This window comes from Ornithorhynchus anatinus, unplaced genomic scaffold (assembly GCF_004115215.2).
Source record: "Ornithorhynchus anatinus isolate Pmale09 unplaced genomic scaffold, mOrnAna1.pri.v4 scaffold_532_arrow_ctg1, whole genome shotgun sequence".
Classification (NCBI taxonomy): domain Eukaryota; kingdom Metazoa; phylum Chordata; class Mammalia; order Monotremata; family Ornithorhynchidae; genus Ornithorhynchus; species Ornithorhynchus anatinus.
In genome coordinates, this window is record NW_024396855.1 from 14,730 (window position 1) to 28,597 (window position 13,868).

At 58.2% G+C, this 13,868-nt stretch overlaps 1 long non-coding RNA gene across 1 annotated transcript; it reads right to left on the reverse strand.

Moving 5' to 3' along the window:
- Positions 1 to 4,275: 4,275 nt before the first annotated feature.
- LOC114808919 lies at positions 4,276 to 7,225 on the reverse strand. Its single transcript, XR_003756681.2, has 4 exons — positions 7,019 to 7,225; positions 4,852 to 5,990; positions 4,603 to 4,627; positions 4,276 to 4,312 (listed from the first exon to the last, which is right to left on the reverse strand). It is a non-coding gene; the product is annotated as an uncharacterized LOC114808919 (long non-coding RNA).
- Between the last annotated feature and the right edge of the window lie 6,643 nt (positions 7,226 to 13,868).

A 13,868-nucleotide genomic window follows, 5' to 3' on the forward strand; every position in this document is an offset into this window, starting at 1 on the left:
GGCGAGGGACGGGGGAGGCGGCGGGACCCGGGGGCGGTTCGAGGAGGGAGTTGAACGTCCGGAACGACCGGAGGAGGTAACGGCGCGGGTGCCGACGAGGGTGGAGGAATCATTTGGCCGGGAAGCGCGAAGGCACGCGGGAGGAGAAGGACGACCTCTAATCCCCGCTCCGCCACTCAATAATCGTAATGACGCTGGTATCCGTCGAGCGCTTACTAGGTGCCGAGCGCTGTTCTGAGCGCTGGGGTAGACACAGGGGAATCAGGCCGTCCCACGCGGGGCTCGCGGTCTCAATCCCCATTTTACCGATGAGGTCACCGAGGCACAGAGAAGCGAAGTGACTCGCCCACAGTCACACGGCTGACGAGCGGCAGAGCCGGGATTCGAACTCATGACCTCTGACTCCCAAGCCCGTGCTCTTTCCGCTGAGCCGCGCTGCTCCCGCTTCCTGTCTGCTGCGTGACCCTGGGCAAGTCGCTTCACTTCTCCGGGCCTCCGTCACCTCGTCCGTCGAACGGGGATCGAGACCGTGAGCCCCCGCGGGGCGGGGACCGTGTCCGACCCCGTTTGCTCGGACCCGTCCCGGTGCTTAGTACAGAGCCCGGTACGTAGCAGGTGCTGGACAGATACCGTAATCATTATATTATCACGGTGAGCGTACCTGCCCTGTCCTCCCGATGTGCTGCCGGCGAAAGCCGGCCTGGCTAAGGCAAGTCACTTCACTTCTCTGTGCCTCAGTTCCCTCATCTGTAAAATGGGGATGAAGACCGTGAGCCTCACGTGGGACGACCTGATCACCCTGAATCTCCCCCGGCGCTTAGAACGGTGCTAAAACCTGAAACGGAATAGACAACCCCAGCCGCGTGGCTCAGCGGAAGGAGCCCGGGCTTAGGAATCAGGGGTCGCGGGTTCTAAGCCCGGCTCCGCCACCTGTCAGCTGTGTGACCGTGGGCGAGTCACTTCACCTCTCTGGGCCTCAGTCACCTCCTCTGTCAAGTGGGGATGAAGACGGTGAGCCTCACGGGGGGCAACCTGACTGTCCCGCATCTACCCCCGACGCTCAGAACGGTGCTCGGCGCATAGTGAACGCTTAACAAATACCGACGTCGTCGTCGTCGTCATTCTTATTAAAAGGGGCCCTAAGGCCAACCTCCCTCTGGGGCAGAACGTGGCTCCCGTCCCAAGAGGGAGGAAAGAACCTAGGACGCAAGAGAAAAATCACACCAGGGAAAGAGACCCTAAGGCCACCTGATTGTCCCGCATCTACCCCCGGCGCTCAGAACGGGGCTGTTCTGAGCGCTGGGGTAGACACAGGGGAATCAGGCCGTCCCACGCGGGGCTCGCGGTCTCAATCCCCATTTTACCGATGAGGTCACCGAGGCACAGAGAAGCGAAGTGACTCGCCCACAGTCACACGGCTGACGAGCGGCAGAGCCGGGATTCGAACAGTAAGCGCTTAACAGACACTAACGTCGTTATTGATAAAAGGGACCCTGAGGCCAACCTCCCTCTGAGGGGTGGGGGGGGGCAGAACCCGGCTCCCCTCCAGAGAGGGAGGAAAGAACCTAGGACGGCAGAGGAAATGGCACCTCGGGCAAGTCGCTTGACTTCCCTGTACCTCAGTTTCCTTTACCCGTAAAACGGAGGGGATTCCACGGCTGGGCTCCCTCCTACGTAGAACGTGAGCCCCAGGTGGGACGGGGACCGCGTCCAACCGGATCACCTCGCGTCCACCCAGTGTTTAGTACAGCGCTCGGCATTCGGTAAGCACTTAGATACCGCGGTTTATTGTCGTTACTGTTATCACGGAGGGAAACGGATGCGGCTCGACCGACGGGGGTCGAAGGTGGCGAGGGGGAAGAATTCGATCCTTTATCCCCGGCTCCTCTCTCGCTTTCAAACCCCCATTTTCGGGCATCGCCAAATGCTGTCAGTTCTACTCTACCTCCGTTAGAGCGTGCTCTCCCAAGCGCTTAATGCAGTGCTCTGCCCGAGTGCTCGGTGGATACGATCGACCGGACTCCACCTTCCCGGTATTTCGAAAATACACCTCTTCCTCGCTCAGCCAAACCGCCCCTACGCCGATGCCGGACTCGGCCGTAGCCCGACTCGACCGCTCCGTCGGCCTCCCCCTGCCGCCGATCTCTCCCCTCTCCCGCCCGGACGATCTTCCTCAGACGTTCTTTCCTTCGCGTCGCGCCGATTTCCCGCCACGACCCAGCCCGTCGGCTCCGCTCCCCGGACACCGACCCAGCTCCGTCTGGTCTGTCTCGCCACCAACCCCTGGCCCACATCCTGCCTCTGGCCCGGGACTCCCTCCCCCTTTCTAGCTGACGGATCGCTCTCCCCACCTTCAAAGCCGTATGAAAAGCACACCCCTGCTGCTTTCAATTTTGAAAACCCGGCATCCTGGTCAGAATCTTCAGGACCGAGAGACGCGGAGGAAGAGGGACGGGGGGGGGGGCGGGGTTCGGTCCGGGACGGAGGCGGCGGGAGGTGTGGATTTGTGCGAGCGGGAGAGGGGAGGTTGGATAAGGAGTTCAAACAGAGGAGCGGCCTGGCTCCGTGGCAAGAGCCCGGGCTGGGGAGTCGGAGGATCTGGGTTCCAATCCCGCCTCCGCCACTCGTCCGCTGTGCGACCTCGGGCGGGCCGCTTAACTTCCCCGGGCCTCCGGCACCTCGTCTGGAAAATGGGGATGAGGACTGTGAGCCCCGCGTGGGACAGCCTGATCGCCTTCTGTCTCCCCCAGTGCTTGGCACATAGTAAGCGCTTAACAGATGCCATCATTATCGTTAGTAGGAGCAATAAATGGAGCCTAATGGCCTGGGATAAGCGGACGGGGGGTCTACGGATGAGCGGTCTCCCTATGGAGAGAGGAGCAGTTCGACAGAGAAGCAGGGAAGAGAGCAGGTCGGGAGGCCGCGGTCGGAGGAAGGGATGACGATCCCGCCTTGACGACTTCATCTGCTTCCTTGGCGACGCCCGTTAACGTAGCGGGTCAAGGAGGATTGGGACGGAGTGGGGTTTTGGGGCTTTTCAGTGCTATCCGTTAAGAGCTCCCTCTCCTCGGGTCCGGCACCGTTCTGACCGCCGGAGTTAGGGACGAGACGATCGGGTCGGACACGGCCCCTGTCTCACGCAGAGCTCCCGCTCTGAACTGGCGGGAGGAGGAGGATTGACTCCCCATTTTACGGATGAGGTGACCGAGGCCAGATGACTCTTGAGGGGATCTGTGTTTGGGCTGTGAAATCGTCGGCCGATATTCACATAAAAAAAACCCGGCACGGGGCTGAGGTGGGCCATCCACCTCCGCTCAAGCCTTTTCGCCTGTTCCTCTTACCGTGTACAGGAACATACTGTGATCCGCGAGCTCTCCCTGGAGACCGGAAGGCCGTCCGGGGGCGGGGATCGCGTCCACCCACGCTCTCGCGTTGTCCTTCCCCCAGCGCTTAGTGCAGCGTCCTGCGGGCAGCGAGCGCTCGGTAAATACCGCCGACCGCCAACCAGCACCCCGACCCCGACTGAATGCTTCTCGGCAGAGAGGAAGCCACGCTTCTCCTGTCCGGAGCTTGCTGTCTGGGTACCGGCCTCCTGGGTGGCCTTTCGTCGATTAAAAAAAGGCAAATCGGGCTGATCCTGGGTTTATCGGCACCTCCACACCGGCCCATTCCCAGTCAGTCCTCTTTTTTTTCCCTGGTTACGCCCATCGTAATTCACTCGACAGCATTTACCCGCAGGTCTCCGCGCATCCGATACGAGGGAGCAAGTCTCACTTTTCCAAAAGGCTCCGCGTGTTTTCCTTACACGTCTTCGGGACAGGCCCTGGCCCAGAGAGTCTCCCTCGGAATAAATGCCAGGCACATGCGGAAGGGTTGTCTGCCCTGGCTCCCAAATGAACTCCAGTACGAGTTGCCCCGGTAAAAGATCGGAGGGATGACGGGTGACTTGAAATGCCGTTCGAGGCCGTCGCCGCCGCGCGGCACACGGGCAGCGGAGAGCAACGTGGAACACGAAATCTCTCCCAACGTCTCCGCGAGATTAACGGTAAGTCGACGGCCGGGCCGGGATCTCCCTGCCCTTCTCCCGTCCCACCTGCCTCGACCCCCACCGCTAAGGAGGACTCGGTGGCGGAGAAGGAACCGGCCCGGCTCTGTACACGTCGCTGCCGAAGAAAGGAGAAGCGGCGTGTCTCGGTGGAAGGAGCCCGGGCCCGGGAGTCAGAGGTCGTGGGTTCCGATCCCGACTCCGCCACCCGTCCGCCGGGTGACTTTGGGCCAGTCGCTTCGCTTCTCGGGGCCTCGGTTCCCTCATCTGCGAAATGGGGATGAAGGCTGTGAGCCTCCCGTGGGACGACCTGATCACCCCGCATCTACCCCGGCGCTTCGTGCTTGGCACATGGTAAGCGCTTAACAAATACCAACATCATCATCATTATTATTAAAAAAGGAGAGGGGGAGGGGGAGGGAACACCCAGGGACTAGGGAGGAATGGCGAAGCTGGGCTGGGTGGATCGGGAGGACAAAGGAGGGGGGAAGCGTGCGGGAAAATAGGGAAACAATCCGGGGGGGGAGAAGGGGGAAGTTTGAAAGAGGAAACCTCACCCAAACAGAATCATCCTTGAGTCCTCTTTTGAAAAAAGGAAAAAAAAAAAAAAAAGGGTTGAAAATGAGCCTTTGTTTGAGATACTACGTAGGTAAGGGAAACGCAAACTGCACAGTACGGCACCGTATTGAATTTCTTCATGTACCTGTACTTTTAACTTCTTGTTTGACTTTATATCGCTAGCATCGCTGCTCACAGTATCACTGCACGCCTGGTGCTAGATTATTCATCTATACTCGATTTAGTACCTGGGTCATCTGGGGAGAGCGAAGGGCATCCAGCCTGGATGGAAGAACCGATACCCTCTCTATGGCGTCGCGTCTGTGGGACGGTTGATGCTGGATTACAACGTTGATACTCGGGGTGTAATTTTCAGAAACCGACCGAGGCATGAGTCCAAAGACTGCTTGAATATTTTAGCATCCACGGCGGTCTTCACCGGCTTCCCGTCTGGATTTATCGCAGTACCTGCAAGACTGTGTTCTGGAAACAGCTCGCTCCCGAGGCGTGCCGAAATTGTCCTAACCGCGCTCTCGGTCTAGTCCTAAATTTGACCTCTTTGACGGAAGGTCCACCCCCAAGAGGCTAAATTGTCGACCTCCGGGGCACGGTGTAATGTAAGAGGGACCCGTCGAACCTGAGTGAAAGGCAGATTTTTGCTTGTGTCTGCTCCTTTGTCGTCTGTCGGGGGAAACGTACACGCGCCTTTTTAGGAGTCTACGCTTCGGTGTGTCGTCCCCCCCCCCCCCCCCCCGTCACCCAACGTCCGAGTCGGATTCACACCGGTGTTTGCGTAGAGCCGGGAATATGTCGGTGCGGCGCACGGAGTTTTAGTTTTCGTATGTGGTGTCCAGGGGTATATTTGCTTAAGTTGCTGTCACAGTGGTACAGTTAGACAGAGCTGGAATCCCTGTGTCAAAGAGTGAGAGCATCATTTGAGCATCAGGCTTAGAAAACCTAAGCTTTATGCGACTAGGGGCACGTGTATCTGTGTTTCAGATTTCCCGTTGATAGTTATTATCATCATTAATAATGATAATAACGGTACTTATCAATCACCGAGCACCGTGTTAAGCATCGGGATAGGTCCAAGGCAGTCAGGTCGGATGCGGTCTCCGTTGCACGTGGGAGGGAGAGAAGAGGGAGGGAGAGCAGGTATTATACCCATTTTACAGATGGGGAAATTGAAGCCCAGGTAGGTTAAGCGACTTGCCTAAGATCACCCAGCAGCCAAGTGACAGAGCCAGGAGTAGCACCGCGGGTCTCCCGATGGACGGCCGCGACGTCTTTCCACTCAGCCACGCCGCCTCCCAAATACTCCAAATCGTCGAATCAGACGGAAAAATGCTTCTGAAATCACCACCTGCGCCAAGTCCTGTCCTTTGCTCTGACGAGAGACATTAATAGGAGAGAGAGGGTTCGCGGGGTCCCGGACGGTCGACCGGTGTCCGGGGCATCGCACGGGGAGGGTTTGTGAATGTCGCAGAGCCGAAAGGAGGCTTCGCCGGGGCCTGGTGGGGTTGGGGCGTGGGCTAGCGGAGAGAGCCCGGGCCTGGGAGTCGGAGGATGTGGGTTCTAATCCCCGCTCTGCCACCTGTCCGCTGGGCGACCCTGCGTAAGTCACTTAACTCCTCTGTGCCTCGGTCACCTCATCTGGAAAATGGGGATTAAGACGGTGAACCCCACGTGGGACGGGGACCGCGTCCAGCCCGATTACCTTGTATCTACCCCGGGGCTTAGAACAAGGGGTTGGCACATATTAAGTGCCTGACAAAGATCACGATGATCATCGTCGTCATTCTCGTTATCACTCTGGACGGCAAGCGCCCTCCGGACCGGCTGGTAAGCTGGCTGTGGGCAGGGAACGTGTCTACCGCCTCTGTTACGTCGTACTCTCCCAAGTGCTTAGTAGAGGGCTCCGCACTCGGTAAGTGCTCAATAAACACGATCGATCGCTCGACGGGGACGGGACATTGGAGTTAGAAGAACCAGTCCCTGCCTGTAAAGGGCTTACCCTCCGTCGGGGGAGGGAGACACCGAATTAATGACAGGTAGGAGGAAGAGGAGAGGTATAACTGGATATGTGGATGAGCACATAGTACTTATACTCATTATCATCACTCCTATTACTTATATAGTAATGTCGAATAGTAGAGTGCTACGCCTAATTGTGACTTTATAAGCGTGGGAGTGTATATTGTGAGGCGGCGACTGGGAGAATGCGACCTATTGGGACGGGAAAAGTTCACCGGGGAAACGCCTCGCGGTGGAGGTGGGATTTCAGAAGGGTTTCGAAGATGGGGAGAGCTGTGGCCTGGGGGCTTTTTCCGGGCTTCAAGACCCCCTGGGCGGTCCCAGGCCTCCCGAGGCTCCCCTCTGCCCGTCTCTTGCTTCCCCCAAGGCAACGAGTCGCACCGTCGTGACGGGGAGAGCTGGCCGCGTCTCACTCCTCTTCGGCCTGTCCCGGCAGCTGAAAAATGACGACGTTATCCACCGGGGAGGATACGAGCAAATCGAGCTGGACGCAGCCCCTGCCCCATGCGGGGCTCTCGGTCTCAGTCCCCACTTTAGTGGTGAGGTGACTGAGGCCCAGAGAAGAGACGCGACTTCGGAACCCGCCACGGAGCAGCAGCATTAAAGCCTAAAAATAAGAAGAAAAATAAAAGCGAAGGATGTCGACTCGCTTCCGGGTGGCATCCCTCATTCATTCATTCATTCATTCATTCATTCATCCGATGGTATTTATTGAGCGCTTACTACGTGCAGAGCCCCGTACCAGGCCCCTGGAGTGTACAATTCGGCAACGGATGGAGACGATCCCTGCCCATCGACGGGCTTACGGTCTAATCGGGGGAGAATCGCTCGGAGAGCCTTCACGTGCTCTACTTTTCATCGTTCGGCCCGGCCGCCGGTTGAATCCCCGGGAACTCCGTGGATTTCCAGGTTCAGTGGTCAGGGATCTCCACGGGGATGAGTTACCGCGGTGGCTCCTTCTATCCTCTTCCTTGCCCGTGGCTTCCCCTTTTACTGAGGTGAGGCTAGTTCCGGAGCGCTTACGCCTAGCACCCTCATCTCGGAGATGAGGCCTAACAAATTAAGCAGCACGTTGACATTCAGCTTTCCTTGACATCCCTTATCAATCCCATCGGGACCAGCTGGAGTCCATTATAACAGCTTGGCCGGATCACTTTAAAAGATTTTATTGGGTGAAGTGGCTTTGAAACCTTCTTTCTTTTCCGTTGTTGTTTGGGTTTCGTTTCGTGGTGTTTTTTTTAATGAGATCGAGGAGCCAGGGGATTCAGTGACGGTGCCTGGATCTCCCCAGTTCCACTGACAGCTAGAGTGACCATTATCGTTGCTTGGTAAAGTTGAAAATCCTGTCCTCCCCACTGCTTTCGGTGGGGAAAGATAAAGAGGAGAGAGTAGGTTTTAGACGGAGCTCAACAAATATTGGTTTAGTTCACCAGTCAAACACAGTCACCTCCGATCAGATGTTCTCTCTTTGCTTTTTGGTGCCTCCTTCCTTTGTCGGTTTTAGTCGGAGGCTCTATCTCAATACCTCTCTGTTTCTGTGTTTGTTCATTAGGCATGATACCCACTTCCCTGGCCGTCCCATCCCCTCTTCCACCCGCAGCACTTGGGTGTTGCTCTGTTAGGATTGCAATTCACTGACTCCTCTTTTTATCATTTGATCTCCGCTCTCACTCCTTTTTAATCTTCTGAAGTTCCAGTGCCTCCCTCCCTCCTCCCCGCCCTCACCCCTCGATGTCCTCTCGACTACTTTGGTGGTAAAATTAAAAACCTCGGAAATAGAAGTCCTTGCCCCTTCACCGCTCTCCGCACCCCTCACCGTTGGCCACCCCATCCCCCTCTACTCTCCTTCTTCCCAGCTGTTTCTCCCCGGGAGGTCTCCCACCCGCTCTCTTAATCCACCCCAGTCCAGGCCGTTTTTCTATTTCTAACGCTATTTCGCGCCCAGAATAACCTCCACCGAGAGCCCGTTCCTCTCCACATCCGACGGAAACTCAAGACCGCTGGCTTTCGGCTCTCCTTTCTGTCAGATCCAAGAGCATCCACTCCACCCTAATCCTCCTCCGTCTCCCGGCTGCCTCTGACACCGTCGACCGCCCCCTTCGCCCGGAAACGTTATCCATCCTCGGCCTCGCTGACGCCGTCCCCTCCTGATTCTCCTCCTACCTCCCTTGCCGCACCTTCTCAGTCTCTTGGGCGGGGTCCTCCTCGGCCGTGGGAGTCCCTCAGGCCCGGTTCTACGCCCGTCTCCGCCTACACCCACCCCCTTGGAAAACTCATTCGCTCCCGTGGCTTCAACTGCCATCTCTACGTGCACGATTCCCACATCTACCTCTCCGGCCTTGACCTCTCTCCTTCTCTGCGGTCTCACGTTTCCTCCGGCCTTCGGGTCATCTCTACTCGGATGTCCCGCCACCCCCTCGAACTTAACGTGTCCTAAACAGAACTCCTCGTCGTCCCACCCGAACCCTGCCCCCGCCGCCGACTTCCCCATCGCCGCAGACGGCGCCGCCACCCTCCGTGTCTCACAGGCCCGTAACCCTGGCATTATCCTCAACCCGTGGCTCTCGTTCAGCCCGCGTATCCGGCCTGTCCCCGAAATCCTGTCAGTTCCACCTTCGCCACGCGGTTGCGATCCACCCTCTCCTCTCCAGCCAAAATGGCACCACGTCGATCCAAGCCCTCATCCTCCCACGCCCCGATCGCTGCCTCGGCCTCCTCGCCGCCCTCCCTGATCTCCGATCTCCCCCCACTCCATTCCGTACCTCACTCTGCCGCCCGGATCACATTTTTCTACGAGACCTTTCGGTCCACGTTTCCCCACTCCTCGAGGACCTCCGGGGGTTGCCCATCCACCTCCTCGTCAAACAGAAACCCCTTACCACCGGCTTTGAAGCGCTCGCCGACCTCGCCCCCTCCTACCTTACCTTGCCGATTTCCTACTACAGCCCAGCTTTGCGCACTCCGCTCCTCTGATGCCAACCTGCTCTCCGTACCTCCGTCTCGTCCGTGTCGCCGCCGATCCCTCACGCACGTCCTGCCTCTGTCCTGGGCCCCCTCCCCCTTCGTGCGCGACAGACCGTCGCTCTCCCCCACCCTCGGGGCCTTAATAAGGCACTTATCACGTATTTAACGAGGGGTATTCGTTAAGGGAAGGAGAGGTGGGAAAGGAACTGATTTTCCAGTGGCAGTCGGATGTAACGTCGGGTGGGACTTACTGCTCATTTAGTAAAAACACATCGCCTCCGAGAAGAGCGCCCTGATTAAGCCCTCCTTTCCTCTCCTCCCACTCCCTTCCGCGACCCCCCGGCCCCCTTTAGTCACCCCATCCTCAGCCCCCCGGCATATCCGTACAGGTCCGTGATTGACTTTATTGTCCGCCTCCCCTTCTGGACCCCGAGCTCCTTGGGAGGAGTGATCTTTGTCTGCCGACTCCGTCGCGGTGTACTCTCCCGAGCGCTCAGTGCGGTGCTCCGCGCGCGACAGGCGCTCGATAAATCTGACGGATTGATCTCGGGCCCTCAAGGCACTCCCTCCCACCTATCCCCTCCCCTCTCCCAGTATACCCCAGCTCTCGTCTTCCCTTCCTCTCAAGATAACCTACCCACTGCATCGCATCCTCCTCTCTCCCCCGTCTCTGTCCCCTTGCTCGCCCTGTTTCTCTGGCACGGAGCTCCCTCTCTGTCCAAATCTGACCGGCCGCAGCCCCTTCCGTCTTCAGATTCCATCTGCCGTCACGGTTCGTCCAAGAGGCCTTTCCGGGGGAATCTCTGATCTTCCCAGGCGACTGTCTAATCTCTCCAGGTTCCATCTCCCCGCCTGCCACGTCGGCACATCGGTGCCGACCTAAGCGCTTGGGAACGCAAGAACACCCCAAGAACGTGCGTGGCTTCTGGATCGCTGTATTGCAGGATACTCCGCCCCCCCCCCCCCCCCGCCCCGGAACTTAGATGTCATTTCAGTTCCGTTCAGATCGTGTTTATCGAGCGCTCGCTGTGTGCAGAGCCCTCTACGGAGCGCTCCTTAGTTTCCTGTTCCCCAACCAGCCCCGACCTGATGACCGTGCCCTAGAGATAAGTGAAAGCTACACTGAAGATTCCTCCCCGCCTCCCTCGTCCCCTCAGTCTTTCTGCTTCCCTTCCTCTCTCATTCCTCCCGGGGACTTTTCCGGTCCAGTTCCCCCACCTGGCAGCCCCCCCGCCCGGCTCTAGCTCTCAGATTTTCCTTTCACTCTTGCCGCTGTTTTAGCGGATGCGCCCGTGCGGCGCCCTTCTCAAACCGCGGACCGTGGCCGTAGCCGGCAAGCTCCGTCTGACGCCAGTCTCCATTCCTTGAGGCCTGGGCTTCGCGGACTTGGACGGCCTCCCCCCCGCCCCCCCCCCCCCCCCCGGCCTCAGTTGCCGGTTGGCTCCTCGTCCCCTTGGGGCTTCGGTCTTCTAGATTCTTCTAGAGTCTTCTAGATTCAATCTTCAAACTTCTACCCTCCTTCCTCTCCTCTCCCTCCTCTCTCCAAGTTGCGGGGCTTAACCCCACCCCGTCTCTTTGGCGACTCTGCTGGCTGCTGCTCCGAACCCCAGAGTCCCGAGATCCTATCCGCCCGCCTTGAGTAAGGCACCAGATCACTGGTTTTTTTAAATCGTTTTTTTGTTTTCGTTTTAAAAGGAAGAGGGTTGGAAGAGGTCGGCCAGAGACGGACTGAGTCAGGAGTCCGAGTGGGGAGGAGAATTGCTCGGGACAGGGCAGAGTGGGAAAGGAGGGACAGGAGGGAAGGAGGCGGGGGGGGGGGGGGTGGGGGGGAAGGAATCGATTTTCCAGGAGCGGTCGGATGTAATGTTGGGTGGGACTCGTAGGTCCCGGGCCGCTTGGGCCGTCAGCGGGCGATGCTAACTCTGGATTTTATCGGGGAGCGGTGTAGCCTAGGGGCAGTAGCCCGGGCCTGGGAGTCAGAGGCCCGGGGTTCTAATCCCACTCTGCCACTTGCTTGCTCTGTCACTTTGGGCAAGTCACTTCACTCTTCTGGCCCTCAGTTTCCTCATCTGTAGAATGGGGATTCGGTACCTGGTCTCCTTCCCTCTTAGACCGTGGGCCCCGTGTGGGCCGAGGACCGCGTCCGACACGATTATCTTGTACTTACTCCAGTGCTCGGCCCCGGCAGACACGGCAGTCCCCCCTCCTCCGGAATGGGGTACGTGGGAATATCTTATCTATCCCGTTAAAAACGACTCCTCCTTTCTCCTGTCTGTAAAATATTTTCTTTTGTCTCCCCGGCTAGATTAAAAAATCCCCCGAGGGCAGGAAGCGTGTTTGTTTACGCTGTCGTCCTCTCCCCGTTCATTAATGCCGTGCTGCGCGCACAGCGGCTGCTCGATAAATACTCTCGATTGATTCCCTCTCACCGAAGAAACACCCGATCCCTCTCTTCTCCCCTTTCTTCAGTCCCTCGCTCATTAAGGACTCCGCTCTCCTCCATCTCTCGCTCGGTAAGGGCTCCCTTCCCCGCGGTCCACAAACCTGCCACCGTCTCTACCGTACCCAGAGAGACCTCTCTCGATCCCGTGCAACTAATGCCCCGTTCCCGTAGCCCCCGTCTGGGCGCCCCGGGCAGTTTGGATGGAGGGGAAAGGGCAGATTTCAGTCACGTTGGGAAGGTCGAACGGACAGGATTTGGTGACGGGCCGACCGTGTGGGTCGAATGAGAGAGGTGAGTCAAGAAACAGCCGAATAGATAATTGAATAATCGGTCAGAGATGGAGACTAGGAGGGGAGCCGGAACTGAGCCTCGAGGGACCCCCACGGTTAGGGGGCGGGAGGAAGAGGAGGAGCCCGCGAAAGAGACGGCGAATGAGTGGCCAGAGAGATGGGAGGAGAAGCGGGAGAGGACAGAGTCAGTGAAGCCAAAGTTGGGTAGTGTTTCCGGGGGGGGGGGGGGGGGGATGGTCCACACTATCAAAGGCTGCTGAGGAATTGGGGAAGATCGGGATGGAGTAGAAGCCAGTAGATCCGGCAAATGGGAGCCCCTCGGTGACCCCCGAGAAGGCGTTTTCGGTGGCGGGAAGGGGGCGGGGGCCAGATTGGAGAGCGGCAAGGAGAGTTTGGAGAGGAATGAGGCGATACCTCGTGGGTTCTAATCCCAGCTCCGCCACCTGTCTGCTGCGTGACCTCGCGCGCGTCACTTTTAGCTTCTCTCCGCCTCAGTTACCTCATCTGTAAAAATGGGGATCGAGACTGTGAGGCCCAGGTGGGACAGGGACCGTGTCCAACGGGATTTGCTCATATCCGCCCCGGCGCTTAGTAGAGTGCCTGGGACGCAGTGAGCGCTTAACGAGACCATCGTTATCGTTATCACCCCCCTCCTACCTCACCTCACTACTCTCCTACGACACCCCAGCCCGCACACTTCCTTCCTCCGACGGTGACCTTCTCACTGTACCTCCGTCCGGTCTATCTCGCCGCCGACCGCCGGCCCACATCCCACCTCTGGCCCGGAACGCCCTCCCTCCTCATATCGGTCGGGTGATGGCTCTCCCCCCCCTTTCAGAGTCCTATCGAAGGCCCATCTCCTCCAAGAAGCCTTCCCTGACTAAACCCTCCTCTCCTCCTCTTCCCTTCCGCGTCGCCCTGACTCGCTCCCCTTATTCATCCTCCCTCCCGGCCCCGCGGCGCTTACGTATGCGTCTCTTATTTATTCATGCATATTAACGTCTGCCTCCCTCCTAGACTGCGAGCTCATCGTGGGCAAGGAACGTGTCCGTCTGCTGTTGTATTGTACTCTCCCTAGTGCCTATCACAGCGCTCCGCACACGGTGAGCGCTCGGTAAAGAGGACCGAATGAACCAACGAACGAACGACTGACGGGAGCTGTGGGGTTTTTAGGACAGGGTACACGCGAGCATTTTTGACTCCTTTGAAAACGGTGGGGAAGAAGTCAGTGGAGAGTCAAACGGGGCGAAGATGGCGGTCAGGGAGGGGAGAAGGGAGCGGGCAAGTGTTCTGATCGTAATAAAAATGATAATAATGGCATTCGTCAGGCGCTCACTACGCGCAGAGCGCCGTCCCAGGCGCTGGGGAGGATACAAGGTGATCAGGCTTTCCCACGTGGGGCTCACGGACTTCATTCCCATTTTACAGATGAGGTGGCTGAGGCCCAGGGAAGTTAAGAGACTTGCCCAAAGTCATTCATTCATTCAGTCAATAGTATTTATCGAGCGCTCGCCACGTGCGGGGCACCGTACCG